Source organism: Rhinolophus ferrumequinum, chromosome 5 (genome assembly GCF_004115265.2).
Source record: "Rhinolophus ferrumequinum isolate MPI-CBG mRhiFer1 chromosome 5, mRhiFer1_v1.p, whole genome shotgun sequence".
Lineage (NCBI taxonomy): Eukaryota > Metazoa > Chordata > Mammalia > Chiroptera > Rhinolophidae > Rhinolophus > Rhinolophus ferrumequinum.
The window spans coordinates 43,588,160-43,599,560 of NC_046288.1; the positions used below are offsets into that span (position 1 = coordinate 43,588,160).

Here is an 11,401-nt window from a genome sequence, read left to right on the forward strand (position 1 = left end):
TAAGAAAGTTGAGTTTGGCATTTTAAATATGCTTAACTATTGTTCTCTTCCTGTAATTAGAGGATAAAGTAATCAACAAATATTTGAATACTTATAGCAAAGTATAAGGATATATATAAGTGGATCTTTTGCCTGCTTCCATTATACAATATCTACAGGGGGAAAAAAATGAAATCTTTCTCATAGCCTGTCCTTTTGCAGCAGCACATAAAGACCTGCCCAGTTTTTTATACAGGGTACCTAATGCTTCATAGTAATACTATGGTTTGTGGGATGCTCTCTATGTCCGGATTCTCTTCCAAGAAACTCACATGTCATATCTCATTGATTCCTCACAAAGACTTATAAGGCCAGTGTTATTATCATCATTTTTATAGTTGAAGAAACTGAGACAGAGAGATTAAGAAATGGACCAATCTCCACAACTAGTAAGGACTGAGGCAGAATTTATCATCATCCAGCCTAGTACCCACATTCATCCTTTCTCTATATTGCCTCCTACAGATATACCACGATTTATTTCCTCATCCCTTATCAAAGGTCATTGAGATCATCTCCAATGTTTTATTATAACAATATTGTTGTAGTGAACACCCTTCAAAATACCTTCCTTACATATTTGACAAAGTATTTCTGAAGAATGGGTTCCTATATGTAATAGCAAAAATAATAATGAAAAAAATTCGACATGCAAGCATTTTTCATAAATTAATTTATTTAATGTTCACTATAATCCTACGAAGTATGTATTAAACCTATGAGATACATATCATATATTATTATCCTCTTTCCACTGATGAGAAACAGAGGCACATACAGGGTAAGTAATATTCCCAATATTTGGAGAACTTCTGGAACAAAGGATAAGCATAGTATTTTTATTTTGATAAGTACTATCAACCTGCCCTTGAAAAGATTAGTACCAATCCATAGTCCCATTTTGTTCATGTAAAAGAGTGCTCTTTACCCCCACATGTCCTCATCAAAACTCGCAATTTTAAAAATACTGCCAATCTTCCAGGTGAAAATAGTATTTCCTTGTAACAGAAACTTGAAAACTTCTCAAATTTGCTGCAACTTGAAAGCATATGTTTAAAGACTCGTACACAAATGTTCATAGGAGCTTTTTTTTTTTTTTGGTAAAAATTAGGTACCATTCACATGTCCAACAACAGGTGAATGGTTAAGCAAACTCTGGTGTATTCATACAGTAGAGGACTTCCAAGCAATAAAAAGGAATTAACACCCTACAAAATATATGAAACTCATAATCGTTTTGTAGAAGACTTCAAACTGCAGCCTGACGAACCTCCGCCAACTGGTAGGGATGTGTGAAATGAGCAATTTAAAAAATATATATTGATGTATAATTGATATATAACATTGTACTAGTTTTAGGTGCACTATATGATGATTTTATGTACATATTGTGACATAATTACCACAACAAGTTTACTTAACAGCCATCACCTCACATACTTAGAATATTTTTTCTTACAATGAAACTTTTAAGATCTATTCTCTTAGCAACTTTCAAATATATGATACAGTATTGTTATCTTTAGTATTGCCCATTAGAATGTCTCAGATTGAGCCAAAATAGCTCGGCATTCCTACCCTAGCCTCCCACGATAGACTCAGGCAGCCAGGTGTGTGTTAGATGCTGACGAGTGACGGCTGGATGATTGACAATTTCTAGTCTGTTGTGTATAAATTGTGCTATTTTCAAAAATATTTGGAAAGTTTTCATAGTTTCTTTAGTCCTTGCCTAATATTACATCACAATCTAATATGTTTTTCATTTTATTTTTTCAAGGACTTATAGACTAAGTAGAATTTTTGTCTTTTAAATATTCTTTTCAACATAGATTCCAGTGATTGCAATGTACTGCCTTTTCTTTACTATTAGCAGAGCAGAAGGAATTAAATCATTTGATGATATTTGTCATTGCCATGCACAATTTAGTTCATTGACTTTGTAATTAGATAAGAACATTTAGCATTAAATGATGCTTTGGTGGTTAGGATTTTAATTATTAATATTATTCTTTATTTTTATAAGTATCTGTAGGAATACACAAATGACAAATTACTACTAAAAGCCAAGAGGCATTGTAGCAACCTTTAAGTTTCTGTGATATTGTTTGGTTATATTTTTTAAAAAATCCACCCAATATAAGTCAATTAATTTGTAACGTATTTCTAATTGTCGTGATCTAACTTAACCATGTGTCTAAAATGTAACACTGAGACATTTTTGATTTCACCTATGGAGACAGCAATGAGTACCATTTTGTAGACTGAATTCCCGAGCCCTTCTCTCCCACCATACCCTGACCAGCAGGCTCCTGAAGTACACTAGGTCCATAATTACTGATGACAATCTCATAGTAATTAATTAATTAATTAATTTATTTATTTATTATTTAGTAAATACCTACTTTATGACAGGCAGAATAAATCATATATAAAATAATATAAAAATAAATATTAAGTAAATCAGTACAGACAGATGCTGCATTTGAAATATATTACCCAGAGTCATGAGGGTATTTACTATCTGCAAAATCTTGAGTATCTCAGTAAGAATGGCAATGTATCTTTAATAACCACTCCCTCTTTTTCCGGCACCTCTGACCAAACTTCCATTACCTCCTTTGGGTCACTTAAGGAATTGAGGAAGTTCATATTCAAAGGTAAGTGTGCCTAAATTGTTCTTCTTTACTCTCTTTCACCTGTCAAAACTCTCATTGGACTAATAACATTTGGGCATCAAGAAATTATTAAAATAAGCCATATTGATTTTTGGTTGTCTAACCTATTTAATCCTAGAGATGATTTTATTGTTCATCTATTTCAAAATATAAATTTACTCAATCAACTTAATTTCTAATTTGTACAAGATCAGTTACATTATATATTATTTATATATTATATACTATGTATCATATATATTATATATAAAATATATATTACATATTAATGTATCATTTATATATTATATAAACATCCAATTAATTATATACATCTATGCTAGGTTTTTATTTACTGAACATATCTAATATAAATATGTATTTTTATCTATGTACTATATATATGCATATATTGTATGATATAAAAAATCTTAAGTGTTTTTTTCATGCACTTTTATCTAAGTCTGAAGAAATGGGTACACAACTTGGTAACTTTCTTTAAAAAATTGTTATCGTTTATTAGTGTCAACTTTTTCACATTAGAAACTGGTTGAATAATACTCTTTGTCTTTATCGAAGGCAATTTTTAATGTAATACGATTTACTTATTATTCAAAACTGTTTGCCTATCCTTTGTACTTGCAAGGTGTGTGTGGGACACAGTAACGCAGAAGTGATAGGCCTACCCTTTCTAGATTGTACATTTAGTTGTGTTGACCACTCCTGTTGAAGGCAGAGATGTGTGCTGCCCCAGTGGTTTCCAGCCCAGCGTTTCATCAATGAGCCGAGGAGTGTTATCGAGCACCTTCCCTTGAGAGCTTTTACCACACAGCTCAGTGAGGATCTTCAATGAGCTATAGTGTTTGTGTTCAGAGAAAACAATCATAAAGCAGTGTTTATTTCTCTGGGCTGACATCCTAATTAAACAATCTCAAACTCTGGAAAAAGTCCAAATTTTGGAGTTATTATTACATTTACTCATGCATTGCTTCATCAGTTGTCAAAGCCTGGGCTTTAGTCAAATGTTTTCCAGATACCAACTATTGAATTTAGTAATATTTAGAATGTTTTGAAATGTCATTTGCAAAGTTTTTAAAATGACACCCTATAGCAGATTCTGGTTGTAATGTGATTTCCTATTAGTAGTTAGATTGAAATAAATACTTTTATCAAGCTCACTGAAAATTACAGTGGAAATGCTACATGACACAACCTAGAAGTCAGTGTATTTTTCAGTATATTTTCAGTGTATTGGAATCAACATCCAAAAGTTTGGGTTCAAATACTTATTTGAATTTTCTGGTTTTTAGATGCAAATAAATACTGTATTAAGTCCACCGTATCAAGTTAAGAATGAAAATACTACCTGACACAACCTGAGGGGTGAGTGTTCTTATAAATACTACTCTGTTTACTTTAGCCACTAATGAATAAATTGACTCACTAGATTCTTTTTACCAGAATACAGACACTTACAGATAGATTTAAAATTTTATTTTTGTATTTTACTTTCCCTCATTGAACTTTGCTGTCACCATCATCACCATGACAATATTAATTACACAAAATATGTATGAAGAGGACTACATGTTTATTTCTTCATATACATAAATCTATGGATTAAGGATGATAGTAATTTGCCAGAAAACATATTTAGGAAAAAATAATTTATTTGTACTACTTAGACATTTCCAAAAATGATTGAAGATAACTAGGTGGGTAATATAATATTTGATAAGAAAAATATTAAACTTTGATAAAGAGAGTTGCTACTTATATTTCAAATATATGTCAAAAATATGTGCTTTTTAAATCTTAATTTCAGAGATGTATTCACATGTATGAGTTTCCATGATTTGTCATAAAGTAATCTTGCTGTTAACAAAGACTATCCTACAGAGAAGCCTCCCATTGTCTCAACCCCTCTTTTGATTCCCTTCTGTACCTTATTCCTTATCCTACTCTTGGAGATTTGCTATTTATATAATCAACATGTTTAGATTTCTTTAATCCTGCTGAGGAGGCAGCTAAATAGTATGGAAATTATTCTGTAGATGAAATTTAAAAGACCCTCTGGAGATTACAATTCTTTTTAATGTGACTTTCATTGCCCTTTCTGAATCTTATCTTTACATTTTTTAAATCATGATTCTATTTCATGAACTCTAATTCTATTTTCTTTAAATGGTTGGCACACTAACAGATCGTCAGTGGGTTTTAGCCTAACATAGAGCTCTACACTATGAACTAACTAGCAAACTATAAACTCCACCACGTAAAATGAATGGAAACAATAAACAAAGACCATCACTGCATTTCTGCATCATTTTGGCTTCTTTCTTCCCATGTGGTAGGACATATTAGAGAAAACAGTATCTGTATCAACAATACACCTATACCCTAAAGGCATTCTTGAATGTCACAAAAGAACCTATACTTTTAAATTTAAGAAATACATTGTAAATATCACTGGAGCAATATTGGTATCTGAAAACTGATTCTGTGGTCTACCCTGGACAATGGGCAGACTCAAGTGCCTACAGAACACCCTAAAATTCCATCAGGTGAGGTCTCAATCACCCATCAATAAAATTCTTGGTACTGCAGCTAGTGGAAGATCACTGAGATCAGGAAATGCAGAGAACACACAAGGAATGTGAAAATAATTAAATGTCTTGAATTCATTAATTAAATTTTAGAAATTTAGAAAATTTCCTAGTAAAATTCAGTTTACTCACCCGAAGGGACATATATTGGGATTTGTAATCACCAACCCAAAACTATTCCTGATTTCTCTTTTTTGAATCTAGAAAATTAAAATGTGACATCTATATTTGGCTAATGTTGTTATCTTTGTTATGTAGAGGTTTTAGGGCTATGACAAAGGCATCAAAAATTTCTTAAAATATTCTCATTCTGGGCTGCAACAAACAGCTACTACATGCCTTAGCCATGTCCTTAATATGTCCTGCACCAATATGCAGTTTTGCCAATGAGATGCATCTTTTCACACCATTGGAAAAATTATCTGGCAAGAGACCTTGTGAGAAACCTAATTTGCTATAGGGCCAAATAGTTACTGCCTCAGGGAGAAAACTCTTCCAACAGTAAATAATTATGCAGAATTTGATAGGCCATTCTCTTTTTGAAGTGCACATCACCACAAGTTACTAATTTCCCTATATCACCACAGTTTAAAGTCATATATTATTTCCCCTACAATTTTAAAATCAAAGCAGTGCCAACTTCAGGAAGAAAACTCCTGAATATTTTCTTACCCTAGAAAATATTCTGGCAGCTATAAGGCAGAACATGCATGGCAAAGACAAGAGGAAGAAGAAGAATAAGAAGAAAGAGCAAAACAGAAATAAGGGGGAGGAAGAGGAAGAAGAGTGGGAGAAAGAGAATGCCAATGAAAGGAAAAAGTCAGTAAGAAAGAGAAGGAGGAAAAACAACTAGAGTCAAATTGGTCAGTGTTGAGAGAAAGAGTATGGCCAGACACAGGATGAGATAGTATGGAAGAGTGAAAGCCCGCTGACATATAAAATACTGGTAACATTTCATCAAGTTCCCTCTAGCCTAGACGTAAAAAAGTAGCAGAGTAAATCTGTGATAGGGAAATTGCTATTGTCTCTACTCACTTTAGCTGCCATTTTGAAAATCTGTGAATCTTTCTTGAAAACATGTTAGGGCATATATTGTCATTTGGACTTTGCGGAATGCTATTCTCTGAGAAATGTGTAATAGCATCACCAACGAGGAAGGAAAGAGTGACGGATTACTTTATAATTTCAAAAGTTGTAGTTATGTGTTCTCATTTTATGTCTCTCTTGTTTCTTGAAACTTAGTAATTTTTCTAACAAGAAAAAATGTATCATTCCCACAAATTTTCTTTTAGTGGAATCCCAGATTATTCTCTGGTATAACGTGATTATCAGTGTGCTTACTCAGCATACTCCTAAAAGTCCTAAGAGGCTGCTCTGCATGTTAAAACAAAAGGCATGAATGGGTAAAGTGGGAACACTTTAATAAATGAAGCGTAAGCTTCAGTAATGGAATTGCCACTTTTTATACTGGCATTGTGGCTAAATAAATATAAGAAGTTAGCACATGTATTTAAACTTTTTTATATGTTTTCTGAGCTCTAAAAGTGAAGAACATGCTATATATGGATTTTTTAAAAAATATTTCTTAGAGTAGTGGCTTTAAAAGGAATCTGCATTGAATTCAGATTGCCCTTATGTAAAGTATGTTCTGTATAAATATTGATCAGAACATAATTTGTAATAATTCATACCATTCTCTCTCCCAAGCAGCTCCTAAAAGATAAGAGAAAATAAATTTCTACCTGTGGGAGAGGAAAAAATATCTTCCTTCTTTCCTTCTAAATTTTTCTTGCTGGACTAATAATCAAATTAACATGAGACAGATTAACAGGAGAAAATGACCAAATTTATTATACATACACATAATAGGGTTCTCCAAGGATTAGGGACCTGAGGACAGAGGCAGTTAAGGTTTATATTGCCGTTGAGCTAAGGAGAAAGCAGGGGTAGGGGTTTAGGACTTCAAAAGGTAGGAAGGCAATTTGCATAAAGATAGAAAAGCAAATGTTTAGTTAATGAATGTTTGCTGGGCCATCTTAACAATGGGACACAGAAGGGATTTTGATCAAAGGAAACTTGTTAGGTTCCTCCCTATCATACTTAGTTCATACTAAACTATAGTTATTTATGATAATAGCTCCCTTTCTGGAACAGGCCCTTTATCTAAATTCTTTTAGGCAGTTGGAGGGAAGGTCAAAGGTTCTTTCTGAGTCTTTTGTTTCTTAAAAATAACCAGCTTGAAACAATCAATGCTTTAAAAGGCATACTTTAGGGTGGCAAATTCTGCCTCCCTTTCACACCTAAAATAAAATTTCATTGATTTCAGCCTGCATCTTTTTTAGAAAAGAATACTAATAAACAAATATTATACAGAGGGAGCCAGAAAAAAAAATACACATTTTAAGAAAGGAAAAAAAAAAAAGGTATGACAATTGTAATACTCAGTATATACCAATAACAAAAGATGAATGCAACTCATATGCATACATTGTTTTTGGCACCTCTGGTATATATATATATATATATATATATATATATATATATATATATATATATAATTAGTTGGGAAAAGGAGGTTTTTTATAAAATCTCAGAACACATATCAAAGGCACATTGTTCTAATTTTCCCTTCCTGAAATATACCATCATCCAAGATTAAACTGAAAACTTTTCAGAATGAATGGAAAGATGTTCTGGAAGGCACATTACTTTCTTTTTCAACCACCAAAAGTTTGGAAAAGGCAAAGAAATAGGACAATTCTGTCCTTTTTTTGCCCATTGTACATCTTACTTTGACCTCTAGATGCACCCTCCCTGTGTTCCTCTGTTACTCCCCATATTTCCTCAGGAGCTTCTCAAACTGCTGTCATTTACCCAGCAACCAAGACCTTCCAGGTGCAGAAAAATGGAAGTTGCAGTACCTGAGAACTAGCCAAGACTTAATTGCCTCTCCCCAGGTCCATTGGCAGGAACTTTTATTCATTTCTCCCCCCACATACACTCTTTTCCTATGAAAGCAAGACTCAAGGCAAGGTACAACCTTCTCATTACCCAACAGCTTGATTCTCCACATGAGCCTCTGAATGTCAGCAGGAGAATGTCTGGCCTTGCAAGTTAAAGGAAAAGCGTTGTGTTTTTTTTGTTGTTGTTGTTGTTTTTTTAACTTTTATGATCCCGCTTCTCTTTCTGTGTTTTCCTTCTTCTCTTTGCCCTCTTCTTGCCCTTCTCCTCATCCTCTTCTTCCTCCTCTTTTTCTTCCTCTTTTTCCTCTTTTTGTTTTCTAATTGCCTGTATTTTCTCTAGAGCATTCCTCTTCCTTCGTTTTCACTTTGTCTTTTTTGCTCTCTCTTATCCTTTCTCCTTCCCACCCTCCATTTCTGACACACATTTCCATGAACTGTCCTTAAAGAATGTACTGATTATAAAGTCCGGTGGTTCCTTTTTCCTTTTTTTATTTCTTATCCCATGTTTTCTATAATAAAATAATAATTAAAAACACTCCCTAGGTAGTACTGTACTATATAAGTACGGAATTTATTTCCATAGTGTATAGCACTGAATCAGGCCTAAATTGTATTTTTAATGAAGATATTACTGTTAATATGCTATTCAATAGGAATCTATAACTAGCTGAATAAATTAAACTGCCATCTGAGTAGTACATTTCAAAGAAATAAATTAACATCATTACTTACAAATTGCATCCAGTTTTAGCATAAATGACATTTTACTTATGTAGGGGAAATACTTGTCATGTGCAAAGAAGCATCGGACGACCAAAAAATAAATTTTAAAAAGATTGCATCTGTAGAAAATAGCCATCTTTCTAATCAAGTAATCATGAGAATAACAAACAACTAAACAAAATTATTTACAATAAGGGATAAAGAAATCCTTGGGGTAAATGAGCTACTATACAAAAAAAAAAAAAAAATCCCAGTCAAAATGTTTTCTTCCTAAGTATCAGAAGCCTTTTGAATTTGCAGAACTCACATCATTGAAAATCAGTACGTTTCAATTGATGAAGATTAAGCATGATGAACGCTTAATTGTCTCGGATGCAATCACATGTGCTGCCAGAACATCTGTTACAGCCTCCCCTCTTGTTATTTTATTGGGAATTTACAAGCTATTGCCATTAAAATAACATGGTTAAATTACAGATATTTCGAATAAAGAATGATGTATAGACTTCTCTAAATAACCAAACCTATTTTGAAAATGACTGAAATTTTTAATAAAAAAGGTTTCTGAAACCATATATATATATATATATATATATATATATATATATATATATATATATATATTGCTTTTCATTACAAAGAAACACTGGTCTTTAGCATCTACAGTCAGACACAATTACTGCAGGTGAAAAAAAAAAAAAGGATCCCAGAATTTGAAACCTGCCATTCCCACTTATTTGTTATATTTCTTAAAGCTATTTCACAAGGACTTAATCTGTTTTTTTCTTGTTATTTGCAGTAGCCACAAGGTCCAGCCACCTGGCCACCATATACTAGTGGACATTTACTTACTGTTTGTTTACTAAGGTTTGACTTGTTGAAGTATGAGTGAAATGTTCCTAAGGACATGTATGTTTTAGGTGTGTACGAATATATCATGTTGCCTGAGAAAGTAACTAAAATTACTTCAAACAGAATGATGCCATAAATAATTGCATGATTTAAACATGCAGGGGTGTGAAACAGTAAGAGTAATATTAAATGTTTATAAAAACAATCTTCCTCGTATGACAGGGGTTCCCTGTAACCGTCTGTCTGCTCAGTGTAACAAATAAATCTATGGAACTGGATCGACTCCAAATAGAAGGCTATAAGAATCACTTATAAACTACACCTTAACTATTTGCATGTTGTTTGAATTTCTAATTCCATTATTTGTTTATCTTAAATCAATTTTTCTAACTAGAATGAATCACAGAATTAAGTGCCAAGATAATCAGCTTTTAACAAGCTTGTCCATAAGTCCTGAAATCAGTTTTCAGTTGGTCAAACCTGAGGGTCACAGGGATTTTACGTCATTGTCAGTCTCTTAATGGTGGGGGACCTTATGGGCATGGAGTGACAGTGGTCAAACTCCAGTCACAAGTTATTTGACTTTAACTTTCCTGTGCTTCATTTTTATTATCTGTAAATAGGCATGCAAATTGTTCCTGCTTATCATTAGGATTCTTATACAGATTAAATATGACAATGCATGTGAAACATGAAATGCATGATCAGCCCTCAGCAAATCCTTAATGATTAGCTAGCACTATTATGCTAGAAAGAAGATTGTGAAGGGTTAAGGGGGAAGCACAGAAAAGAAGAGGAGACGATTAGCAAGCTCTCGATAACTGCTTAGTTACATTTGAGTTTTAACAGAGAAAAAGAGAGGCAATAAGATGAACAGAATTAGTAGAGTAAGAAAGTTTATGAAAATGGATATGATGAAAGATCCCGTGCTGCCGGAATAAACTTGCACAGGCATCGTTTGACCAATTGAAAAACTGAGAGAGAGAGAAAAAAAACAATAGGTGAAAAGATATAACACATCTGTGTTTGGGGGGAAGACATAGGAAAGGAGGGCACCTGAAGAAGAAAATGCAACCGGAAATTATTTGTTGAACTTCAGAGTCTCCATTAATTATTCACTTCTCTTTACATTATAGTGACACAAACCTTGCAGGGGTGTAAAGAAGGGCTAACTACAAAAGGATATGAAAACAAAATCATTGCCGAGATGAAAAAGAATTTCTCACATAAATCAATTTTTAAAATCTATTTTAGCCTGATTGTGGCCTTTTAAAAATCACTTTTACCATAGTATTCATAGAGTCTTCAGGTATTATATTAGCCATAAATGTCAAAATAACAGATCACATAAAACAGGTAGAAGATAAAGCTATAGAACTTTACAAGCTGTTATAATGCATCAAAATTGCATGGAAATTAAGGGAATCATTTTATATTGTTAAAAATGTTTGGTTCAGTAGTAGTAAAATGCTTCACTAAAATGAGTACTATCTAAAGTAACAATTTTAGTGTGTCGGATTAAAAATATGCCTCCTCCACCCTAGCACACTGGAAAAGACACTAA

The 11,401-nt window shown here is 32.9% G+C and overlaps 1 long non-coding RNA gene across 1 annotated transcript; it reads left to right on the top strand.

Moving 5' to 3' along the window:
- The first annotated feature begins 82 nt into the window (after positions 1-82).
- LOC117022334 (uncharacterized) lies at positions 83-4,072 on the top strand. The gene is made up of 3 exons (XR_004423033.1): positions 83-1,321; positions 2,672-2,696; positions 4,004-4,072. It is a non-coding gene; the product is annotated as an uncharacterized LOC117022334 (long non-coding RNA).
- The last annotated feature ends 7,329 nt before the right edge of the window (positions 4,073-11,401 follow it).